The sequence below is a fragment of the Jaculus jaculus genome, chromosome 16 (assembly GCF_020740685.1).
Source record: "Jaculus jaculus isolate mJacJac1 chromosome 16, mJacJac1.mat.Y.cur, whole genome shotgun sequence".
In the NCBI taxonomy this organism is placed as follows: domain Eukaryota; kingdom Metazoa; phylum Chordata; class Mammalia; order Rodentia; family Dipodidae; genus Jaculus; species Jaculus jaculus.
Genome location: NC_059117.1, coordinates 13,980,407 through 13,990,806, shown reverse-complemented (window position 1 = coordinate 13,990,806; position 10,400 = coordinate 13,980,407). Strand labels below are relative to the sequence as shown.

At 48.2% G+C, this 10,400-nt stretch overlaps 1 long non-coding RNA gene and 1 other non-coding gene across 4 annotated transcripts; both read right to left on the bottom strand.

Annotated features, from left to right (window-relative positions):
- Positions 1-4,327: 4,327 nt before the first annotated feature.
- Positions 4,328-9,856, bottom strand: LOC123455266. Of its 3 annotated transcripts, none has more exons than XR_006633798.1 (5): positions 9,748-9,856; positions 9,381-9,457; positions 8,924-9,014; positions 5,064-5,162; positions 4,328-4,897 (listed from the first exon to the last, which is right to left on the bottom strand). It is a non-coding gene; the product is annotated as an uncharacterized LOC123455266 (long non-coding RNA). The 3 variants fall into 3 exon arrangements; XR_006633797.1 differs by having other exon boundaries at positions 9,393-9,457; XR_006633799.1 differs by lacking the exon at positions 9,748-9,856 and adding an exon at positions 9,556-9,741 and having other exon boundaries at positions 9,393-9,457.
- LOC123455443 lies at positions 8,507-8,639 on the bottom strand. The gene has a single exon (XR_006633916.1). It is a non-coding gene; the product is annotated as a small nucleolar RNA SNORA9 (small nucleolar RNA).
- Positions 9,857-10,400: the final 544 nt, after the last annotated feature.

Sequence of the window (10,400 nt, the reverse complement as noted above, 5' to 3'; positions counted from 1 at the left end):
AAGCAAGTCATTCATGTTACCTTTGAGAGTTCTTGTATTTACAAAGACTTGTTAGACAAATGTTTCAAAATTACTTATTTTAGGGTTTAAGTTGCTTGATAGTACAATGTTTTCCCTCTCCAATGTCCTAAGATGCATACATGCATAGTTCAATTCTAAGTTCTTATCCCCTGTCTGGCAAAAGCAGGGACCATTAGTAATAAGCCACTGGCTGAAAGTTCTCCAAATCCAGCAAGAAGGCTTTGGCTGTACCCTGGAGCCCGTCTAGGACTCCTCTTAGACAAGCTCCAGTTGGTTCATGTTTCCATGAGGCCTGGCCCATTTTCTAGCCTCTTGGGTGGTACTTTGGGCTTCCCTGACCACAGCTCATCTTGGGGATCTCCACCCTTAACTCCCTTTAGTGTTTCACTTCCTGAATCCACAGGCAAGTCAATAGACCTGAGGTTTGTGTTGATTATAAAAAAAATGACTGACATGGCTGAGTTTCAGTAAAACCTGAAATCTGAACTTGAAAAAAATTTTCATCTGTCACAAAATATTATTTTGGGTTTTCCTTTTAGCCACTTATAAATGTCAAGACTGAGCTGGGCGTGGTGGTACACGCCTTTAATCCCAGCACTAGAGTGTGGCAGATGTAGGAGGATTGCCATGAGTTCGAGGCCACCCTAAGACTACATAGTGAATTCCAGATCAGCCTGGGCCAGAGTGACACCCTACCTCAAAAAAAAAAAAAAAAAGCTAAGGGCTGGAGAGATGGCTTAGTGGTTAAGGTGTTTGCCTGGGAAGCCTAAGGACCCTGGTTCGATTCTCCAGGACCCACATAAGCCAGATGCACAAAGGGGCACATGCATCTGGAGTTCATTTGCAGTGGCTAGAAGGCCCTGGAGGGCCCATTCTCTCCCTGTCTCCAAAGGAAAAAAAAAAAAAGCCAGGCGTGGTGGTGCACGCCTTTAATCCCAGCACTCGGGAGGCAGAGGTAGGAGGGTCGCCATGAGTTCAAGGCCACCCTGAGACTACAGAGTTAATTCCAGGTCAGCCTGGACCAGAGTGAGACCCTACCTCGAAAAACCAAAAAAAAAAAAAAAAAAAAAAAAGTCAAGTCTGAGGGCTGGTGAATGGTTTAGGCTCAGTGGCTAAAGGTGCATGCCTGCTTGTAAAGCCTATTGACCCAGGTTCAATTCCCCAGCACCCATGTAAAGCCAGACCCAAAATGACAGGTGCATCTGGTATTCATTTAAACCAGGTGTAGTGGTACACACTTTTAATCCCAGTACTAGGGAGGCTGAGGTAGAAGGATCACAGTTGAAAGGCTAACCTGGGCTAGTGTGAAATCTTGAGAAAACTACAAAAAATGGCAACAAAAAACAAAACAGGCCGGGCGTGGTGGCACATGTGCTTTTAATCCCAGCACTTGGGAGGCCGAAGTAGGATTGCTGTTAGAGGCCACCCTGAGACTCCACAGTAACTCCTGGGTCAGCCAGGGCTACAGCAAGACCCTACCTCAAGAAAACAAAAACATAAAAAAGTGTCAAAGACAATTCTTATGTCAGACACTGGGCAGAGCTTCAGACCCTTACCCTGCAGATTCACACAAACAAGAGCCTTAGTGCATTTGACTCCATGACTCATGCTGCAGTTACTGCCAGCCTCATTTCACACTATTGAACGCAAGGCTCAGAGATGACATCACATGAAGGAAGTTCCTTCCCAGACTGACCAAGCCTCTGGGCTCATCCAGCGCTGAAAGCAGAGGCTCCTCTTGACTTCGTAGCCAGTGTCACTCTGGACAAGTGACAGTGCTCCCTCTGCGGCTTCTCCAGGTTACTCATGAGGTCAGAGTAGCAGAGCACCACATTATAGGCGCTTGTGAGTGGAGGCAAGACAGGGTCCCCGCCCACTCATGTCCCATGGGGACTGTAGCCCTGTCAATCTTATCAGTTTCAAGGTTGCATGCAGCCCAGCCCCCAGGCTTGCTGTGCTGGCAGAGTCCCCTTCTGTCCCCCGCACAGCTGAGGGTATAGGTACAACTGACCATCCCACCCAACAAGTGTAGGCCTAATGGGTCAAAACCAACCCTCAGCATCAGATGGCCCACTTCTAGAAATGCTCTTGCTCCCTTCAGTTATCAGTAGTCATGAGTCACCCACTACGTCACTGGCTGGACGCAACCACAGCCTTGCCCGCAACATTTCCTACCATGAGCTAGATGCGCTAGCCCTGTGGACGCCTGTGCTGTGTACTGTTACTCTCCTACAAAGCAGCATATACAAGCTGTATCACATGCCCTTGTTTCCTTTTTTTTTTTTTTTAATTTTCAAGGTAGGGTCTCACTCTGGTCCAGACTGACCTGGAATTAACTCTGTCATCTCAGGGTGGCCTTGAACTCCTACCTCTGCCTCCCGAGTGCTGGGATTAAAGGCGTGCGCCACCACGCCTGGCTTCTTGTTTCCTTTCTTTTTAATTTTTTTTTTTTTTTTTTTGAGGTAAGGTCTCATTCTAGCTCAGCTCAGGCTGACCTGGATTTCACTAATCTCAGAATGGCTCGAACTCATGGTAATCCTCCTATCTCTGCCTCCCAAATACTGGGATTAAAGGCTTGCACCATCATGCCTGGCTTGTTTCCTGATAATTTTTTAAAAATATATTTATTTGCAGGGCTGGTTTAGTGGTTAAGACATTTGCCTGCAAAGCAAAAGGACCTAGGTTTGATTCCCTAGGACCCATGTTAGCCAGATGCACAAGTGGTGCACGTGTCTAGAGTTCATTTGCAGTGGCTGGAGGCCCTGACGTGCCCGTTCTCTTTCTCTGTCAAATAAATACATAAACACCTGGGTCCTTAGGCTTCTCAGGCAAGCTCCTTAACCACTAAGCCATCTCTCCAGCCCCCCCCCCCTTTTTTTTTTGAGATAAGGTCTCATGAGACCCAGACTGGCTTCAAATTTGAAGATGTCCCTCAACTTCCAGTTTCTACCTCGAGTTACTGGAATTATAGATTTTATAGATAATATTTGATGCGCGGGATCAAACCCAGGACATCAGGTGTGCTAGGCACTCTCTATCAACTGATCCACATATCTGATCCTATTTCCTGGTTTTTGATTCTGATGTGTACCAGTGCCTGGAGACAGCATCTATCAGTCAGGGCCAAGCCACCCAATACAGTCCTCTGAACACTATCAGTCCTCACTTAGCTCTATGGTGACCACCACTCTTATCATCAGTTGAAAGCCCATGAGACAAATATTAATCTTAATTCCTGTCTGCTGAGCATAGTGGAGCATAAAACATGGCTGCCTACATGGCATACATTCGCCTGGCTACCTGTAGTAGCTGCCAGAGCTGGAATTAGAGGTGTGCTCAGGAGTTCAAGCCCAGCCAGCCCCTTAAGAATGTTGACCCCAGGTGTTCTGACTTCTTTTTTAGCCCTGGACCCAAAATAAAAAAAGCCCCATTGAACCCACAGGGGATTTTTTCCTCTCTCCCAGCTCCTGTCACCAGGTAAGGTTTTGTCCTTCCCACCCTGGCATGGACTTCTACATGGGCCCTTAGACCACCTGGCTGTTTCCACTCCCCACCTAACCTCCCTGGAAACAGAATAAATGGAATACAAAAAACCAGCCAGAGGGCTGGAGAGCTGGTTTAGCAGTTAAGGCACATGCCTGCAAAGCCTGATTCAGGTTTGATTCTCCAGGTCCCATGTAAGCAGTTGCACAAGGTGGCTCATGCATCTGGAGTTCATTTGCAGTGGCTAGAGGCCCTGGTGCGTCCATTCTCTCCCCCCCACCTCAAAAAAAAAAGTCAGCAGGACAGTGACCCATGTCTTTATCCCAGCACTCAATGGATCACAGTGAGTTCAAGGCCAGCTTGAGATTACATAATGAATTCCAGGTCAGCCTGAGCTACAGTAAACCCCTACCTTGAACACCCCAACAAGAAAAACAAAAACCACCAAAAACAGACACGAGGGGATGGAGGAAGTTGGTTTAGCAGTTTAGGCCCTTGCCAGCAAAGGACAGAGGTTCAACTCTCCACTACCCATGTAAAGCCAGATGCACAAGGGGGCACATGTGTCTTGAGTTTATTTGCAGTGGTTAGAGGCCCTGGCGTGCCCATTCTCTTTTTCAAATAAATAAATATTAACACACACACACTCAGGTTTGGGGTTTGGGTTTAAGTCCCATATAAAATAAAACCCTATCACAAGGTGACCAACAAGCTCCAAGTGGCTATTTACACATCAAGAGTTTGACCTCAGGAATTCTGGACTAGTCTCAGAAAATAAATGAACAAGAAGTGCATGACTGTGGACAATGACCAGACACCTGGGTTATCCTGGACTGAGCTCACCACAGTCAAGGGGCTTTATTGATTGACAAAGGCCTCCTGCTGACCAGGATGGCCTGGAAATCACTTAGATGAGAATTCACGATCATCTTGAGTACAGAAATTAAGGCATGCTCCACCCTGAGCAGCCCACATATCCTTTAAAAAAAAAAATTGGAGCCGGGTGTGGTGGTGCACGCCTTTAATCCCAGCACTTGGGAGGCAGAGGTAGGAGGATCGCTGTGAGTTCAAGGCCACCCTGAGCCTACAGAGTGAATTCCAGTCAGTCTGAGCTAGAGTGAGACGCTACCTCAAAAACAAAAAATTTTGGTTGTCAGAAAGGTCTGAGGCTTAACTGGTTTCCTTATTCATTCAGGAAGTAAAGAACATGGCCCAAATCTGGAGGCAGAGGATGGAATTCTGTCAGACGTGCAACAAAGGTCCTTAAGACACCAGCATGTGTCCAAGAACCAGGAACTGCTCATTCCTGGTAGAAAGGGAGGCAAGTAAGGCTTCAAACTGGCTCCTAGGTGTCATCCTGGCCAAGTCACCTTCTCAGGATCCACTTCCTCATCTGTAAAAAATGTGATTAGAAACATATACTATGAAAATTGTGGCAGTACATAAGCAGGCACTGTTACTACCTCAAGGGGCAACACAAAGCCTAACCAAAATTTCTGACACCACTCCCCTAGTGAGCCAAGATGCCTGTAGCTGTCTGCTACAGCCACATTACTGACCTCATGAACGTTGAAGGCCTCAAAGTCCAGATGTTAGGCAACAGTCTCCAAATCAGCACATGAGCTCAAACACAGCCTGAGACTCAATCGCTTGACTTCCTATCACATGGAAAAGTTGATGGTTTAAAACCTAGTTTTTGCTAGGTGAATCGTAGACAATTAACACATATTGGACATGGTGGCACTCACATCCCAGCATGTGAGGTAGAAGCTAAAGGTTAGGAGTTCAAAACCATCCTTAGCCAAAAAACAAAATAAAATTGGTACATGGTGGTGTACACCTTTAATCCCAGCCCAGAGGGACTGGAGAGATGGCTTAGTAGTTAAGGCACTTACTGGCAAAGTAACAGAAAGCAGTTCAATTCCCTAGGGCCTATATAAGCTAGACGTACAAGGTGGCACATGCACCTGGAGCTTATTTACAGAGGTGTGCCTATTCTCTCTCTCTCAAATAAAATAAAGCAGAATAAATAAATAAAACACCCAAAAGGGCTGGGTATGGTGAGGCATGCCTTTAATCCCAGCACTGGGGAGGCAAAGGTTTAACCAAAAAAAAAAAAAAAAAAAAAAAAAAAAAAAAGGCCAGGAATGGTGGCAAGCATGGTACCTTACACCCTTAATCATTCCCAGCACTAGGGAAACTGAAGCAGGAAGGTCACCAGGAGTTCAAGTATAGCCTGGCTGAGTGCCAGGTCAACTGGAGCTAGTGAGAACCTGCCTTAAAAAGAAAACAAAAAACTGCAATAGCAGCCAGGTGTGGTAGCACACACCTTTAATCTCAGCACTTGGGGAGGCAGTTAGGAGGATTGTTGTGAGCTCCAGGACAGCCTGACTAGAAACCCTACCTCCAAGACAAAACACACGGGCTGGAGAGATGGCTTAGCGGTTAAGCGCTTGCCTGTGAAGCCTAAGGACTCTGGTTCGAGGCTCAGTTCCCCAGGTCCCACGTTAGCCAGATGCACAAGGCGGCACACGTGTCTGGAGTTCGTTTGCAGAGGCTGGAAGCCCTGGCTCGCCCATTCTCTCTCTCCCTCTGTCTTTCTGTCACTCTCAAATAAATAAATAAATAATGAACAAGAAATTAAAAAAAAAACAACACAAAAACAGAAGTGAAGTAACTTACTTGCTAGTATGTCTTCCTTTACACCTTGTCTGCAAAACTGCCCAACAATCACTGAAGGGATCATCTCAGATCTCTTCTAGCTCTGCCATTTCAAGAGATGGGATCTCCTGCCCTCCCCCAAAAACATAGAAACTGTGCTACACATGTCCTAACTTACCCTCCCACCAAGATAAGGACTCAAGTCTTTTCTCCCAACCCAAACTTCTCATTGTCTAAAATACACTTATGCTTCCATATTTGGCACCGTGTCAAAGAGCATAGGTTGCCAGGTGTGGTGGCTTAGCGGTTAAGGCACTTGCCAGCAAAGCCAAAGGACCCAGGGTCAATATCCCAGGACCCACATAAGCCAGATGCACAAGGTAGTACATGAGTCTGGAGTTCATGTGCAGTGGCTGGAGGCCTTGGTGTGTCCACTCTCTTAAATAATTTTTCTTTAAAATTAGGGCTTGGGGCCAGGTGTGGTGGCACACACTTTTAATTCCAGCACTTGGGAGGCAGAGGTAGGAGGACGGTTGAGTTCAAGGCCACTCTGAGGCTACATAGTAAATTCCAGGTCAGCCTGGGCTAGAACGAGACCCTACCTGGAAAAGACAAAAAAAAAAAAAAAAGAGCTGGTATTAAATCTCAACTTGCCAGCCCCCTGCTGGGCATCCCTGGGACACAGAATTTTGACCGGAGTCCTCATCTGTACTGGACCTAAAACCACCTCACTTGACGATTGTGCAGGGGATACAACATAGGGGAAGAACTGTAAGATCCGGCACAAAACATGTCTCCAAGGTAGGCATGGTGGCATATAATCCCAGAATTTAGATAAGGCAAGAAGGTTGTTGTGAGTTCAAGATCAGGCTAAGTTATGTAGTGAGACCCTAAAAATGAGGCAAAACCAAAAGAAAAACCCAAACAGGTCCCCAGGAAGGGATGGTAATGCTTGCCTCTAATATCTGCACTTGGTAGGTATAGGCAAGGAGGATCAGGAGTTCAAGGTCATCCTTAGCTAGAGGCTAGGTGGACCTATGAGCAACACCAATTACTTACTCTGCCATGGGGATTCCTTAAGGATGGCTACACTCAGTGGGCCTTCATCAGCTGAAGGCACTTGGCTTTGTGCAGAACTGAAGCCTTGGTTTTTCTCTCAACACAAGCAACCTTTTGCTGCTAGGGGGGAGTCTGAGGTAGGGTCTCCCTCTAGCCTGGAATTCATTATGCAGTCTCAGGGTGGCCTCGAACTCGTGGTGATCCTGTAGGACCCCCAAAACGGGGACCCCACGCTCTGCCCGGATATGGTGACACCCCAAATCACTCACGAGAAGCGGTCTTGATGCAAACTGCAAGAGGATTTTATTCCAAGCACGCTGGGGCCCACAGTCGTACACCACACAGGGGTAGAGGACTGAAGAGCCCTGAATGCAGGAACTGGACAGTTTTTATAGGATTTCTAACAAAGCCTGTGCATTAGACCAATCATTTTTTAACATCAGGAGCCCGCAGGGTGCGAGCCAGTCAGTTTGTGCCACTCCATAGTTTCTAAGCCAATTAGTTTAAATTGCTCAAGCGCCCCCCCCCCCCCGTGGACCAATCAGTCTCCTATGACCTCGGTGGTCAACATTTGGGTCCTTGGGTGGGGGTAGCAAAGTGTGGTCTAAGGCAGGCTGCTACGGCTTACGGTGTGGGCTATTAAGGCTTATGGTGCAGGCTATTTACACAAACCAAATAAGCGGTTTACTTCATTACTCATTTCCCATCCTTGAGGGCTATCTCACGCCCTTTTTACCTAGTTTTATATTAGGAGCAGGCTCTGATATAATGAGAAGAAGGATTCTCTGTTTACTTCCAACAGAGAGTAAAGCCTGGAATTTGAGGTATGCAGGGGCCTGCTTAAGCTCCCTTTGGAGCGTGATAGTATTTCTGGGGTTCTGGATTCTTGGGCCTTTCAATCCTCCTACCTCTGCCTCCTGAGTACTGGGATTCAGGCGTGAACCACCACAACTAGCTCCTGTCTCTCTTTATACTCTGGTTCAACTTCCAACTTTACTATTCCTCTGAGCTGCATTTTGAATTTTTATACTGCTTCTCAGGGTATAATAACATTTGTACTGAGCCTAAACCACAGAAGACATTCAATGACTTCAACACCAGTGAGTGCTGAGAGGGGTACAGCCCAAGCAGCTACCTGTGGCTACTGAACGCCTGAAATGTGACTGGGGTGAATGAAAGTGTATTCTGAACGCCACTTTCAATTTAACCATGTGTCAGATGGTGGCTACATTAATTAAGATCTACACAACCCCCAGCATACCAGATACAAAAGGAAGCAGACAACTGTCTGAAATTTCTATAACCTTGTCCTGGACAGAGCAGAGCAAGGCCTCAAACCGTTTCAAAACTGTTCTGGCAAGCACTGTAGGAATGCACAGGGTCACTGCAGACCCAAGCACGCTGGAGGCTTGCTAGGTACGTTCACCCAAATCCCCCACGCCCCAGACATCCTGCAGTATTCTGAGCGCCAACCACCGTCTCTGAAGGGGCTCAGGGGAGAATAAGCCAGAGAACTAAGATTCTGTCTAAGGAAGCCACCTTGGAAGAGGCAATCTTATGTCAGACTATATGAGCTTTTACATTGTCTGTGACACTTCATTCTAGACTGGTGCGTCTTAAACTCTCTGGACAGCAGAAAGAAAAAATATCATGTATGTAAACAAAAACTGCCCTTCCTGCGGTTGGAGGGGTGGCTTACCAGTTAAGGCGCTTGCTTGCAAAGCCGAAGGAACCAAGTTCAACTCCCCAAGACCAAGCTGGTCCATGCTTCTGAAATGCGTTCACAGCAGCTGAAGGAGTGACAACAAATTAAAAAAAAAAAAAAAAGCTAAGCATGGTGGCGCAATCCTTTAGTCCCAGCACTTGGGAGGCATAGGTAGGAGGATCTCCATGAGTTCGAGGCCACCCTGAGATTACATAGTAAATTCAAAGTCGGCCTGAGCTAGAGTAAGACCCTACCTAGAAAAACAAAACAAAACAAAGCCCCACAACCCTGCTCCCTCCAACCTTATTCTTCTCAACATGTATTTTGTAGTCTGCCAAACATTTCAAAGCTAGAGACGGTCTAAGTTACAGTAAAGACTTCCCTCGAAGTAATGGCTCAGAAAAATGGGGCCCAATTCCACAAAGAGCTCGGGCTTCGTAACTTGACTTACCAGCAGCATTACCTTTTAGGAGAGCTGTGACGGTCCTCTCTACTTTGTGTGACCGTCCGCATGGTCGTCACTGCCAGCTAGAAAGGAGACAAGTGCAGTAGGTTTGCCCAGCCCGCGCCTCTAAAAATCCTGTCCGGTTCTACCCCCTCAAAGAGCCCGAACCCTTCTGACGAACCCCGGAGGTGGGAACCCGCAGCGTCCCGCCACGTCACCCTCCGCGTTTCCGAGACTGAGGGTCTTAGGAGCAACCCCACATCTTCCCCACGAGTCCCTCGGAAGCACGGCCTAGGGCCTGGGCTCCGAGCGCCCCTGCAACGCTCATCGACGGTGGCCTGGCCTCCGCCGTAGCCGCCCGCCCGACCCCTACCAGAACTCCGAACACCGCACGGCGAGCGCGATGGCAGCGGATGCACGAGACACGCGCGCGCACTGCTACGAGAGAGGCGAACGGCGCCGACACGGCCTTAGCTACGAGCTGCGCACGCGCTGCCCCGCCCCGAAGGGCTCGCGGGTGACGTCATACGGCGCGGGACGTGGCCAAGGGCGCGGGCTGTGAGCGCCGGCGTGTCCTGGAGGCTTGCTAAGAGGTGGTGATGCTTGGGCTGCTGCCGCCCTAGGTGGAGTTTGCACCACCTCTGGGAGCGGAAAGCCGGCGCTGTGTCATCGGAGGCGACTGCTGGGGCGCGAGTAGAGCCCGCGGGGCCTGACTGGAGGTGACCCAGCTGAGGACAGTGGACGCGAGCCTGTGGGCGCGACCAGCAGGCGGGGAAAGTGGATAAAATGCAAATACAATTTAGATATCGGAGCTTCACCACGTCTGGGAAAATGAGGGAAGGAAAACCTCACTGTCCTCCCATTTCTTTTTCTACTTTTCAAATATATGAAAGTTTAAAAGAAAATTGAAGCCTGGGGTGGTGACCCACGCCTTTAATCCCAGCACTCGGGAGGGAGAGGTAAGGAGGATCCCCGTGAGTTCAAGGCCTCCCTGAGACTATGTAGTGAATTCCAGGTCAGCCTGGG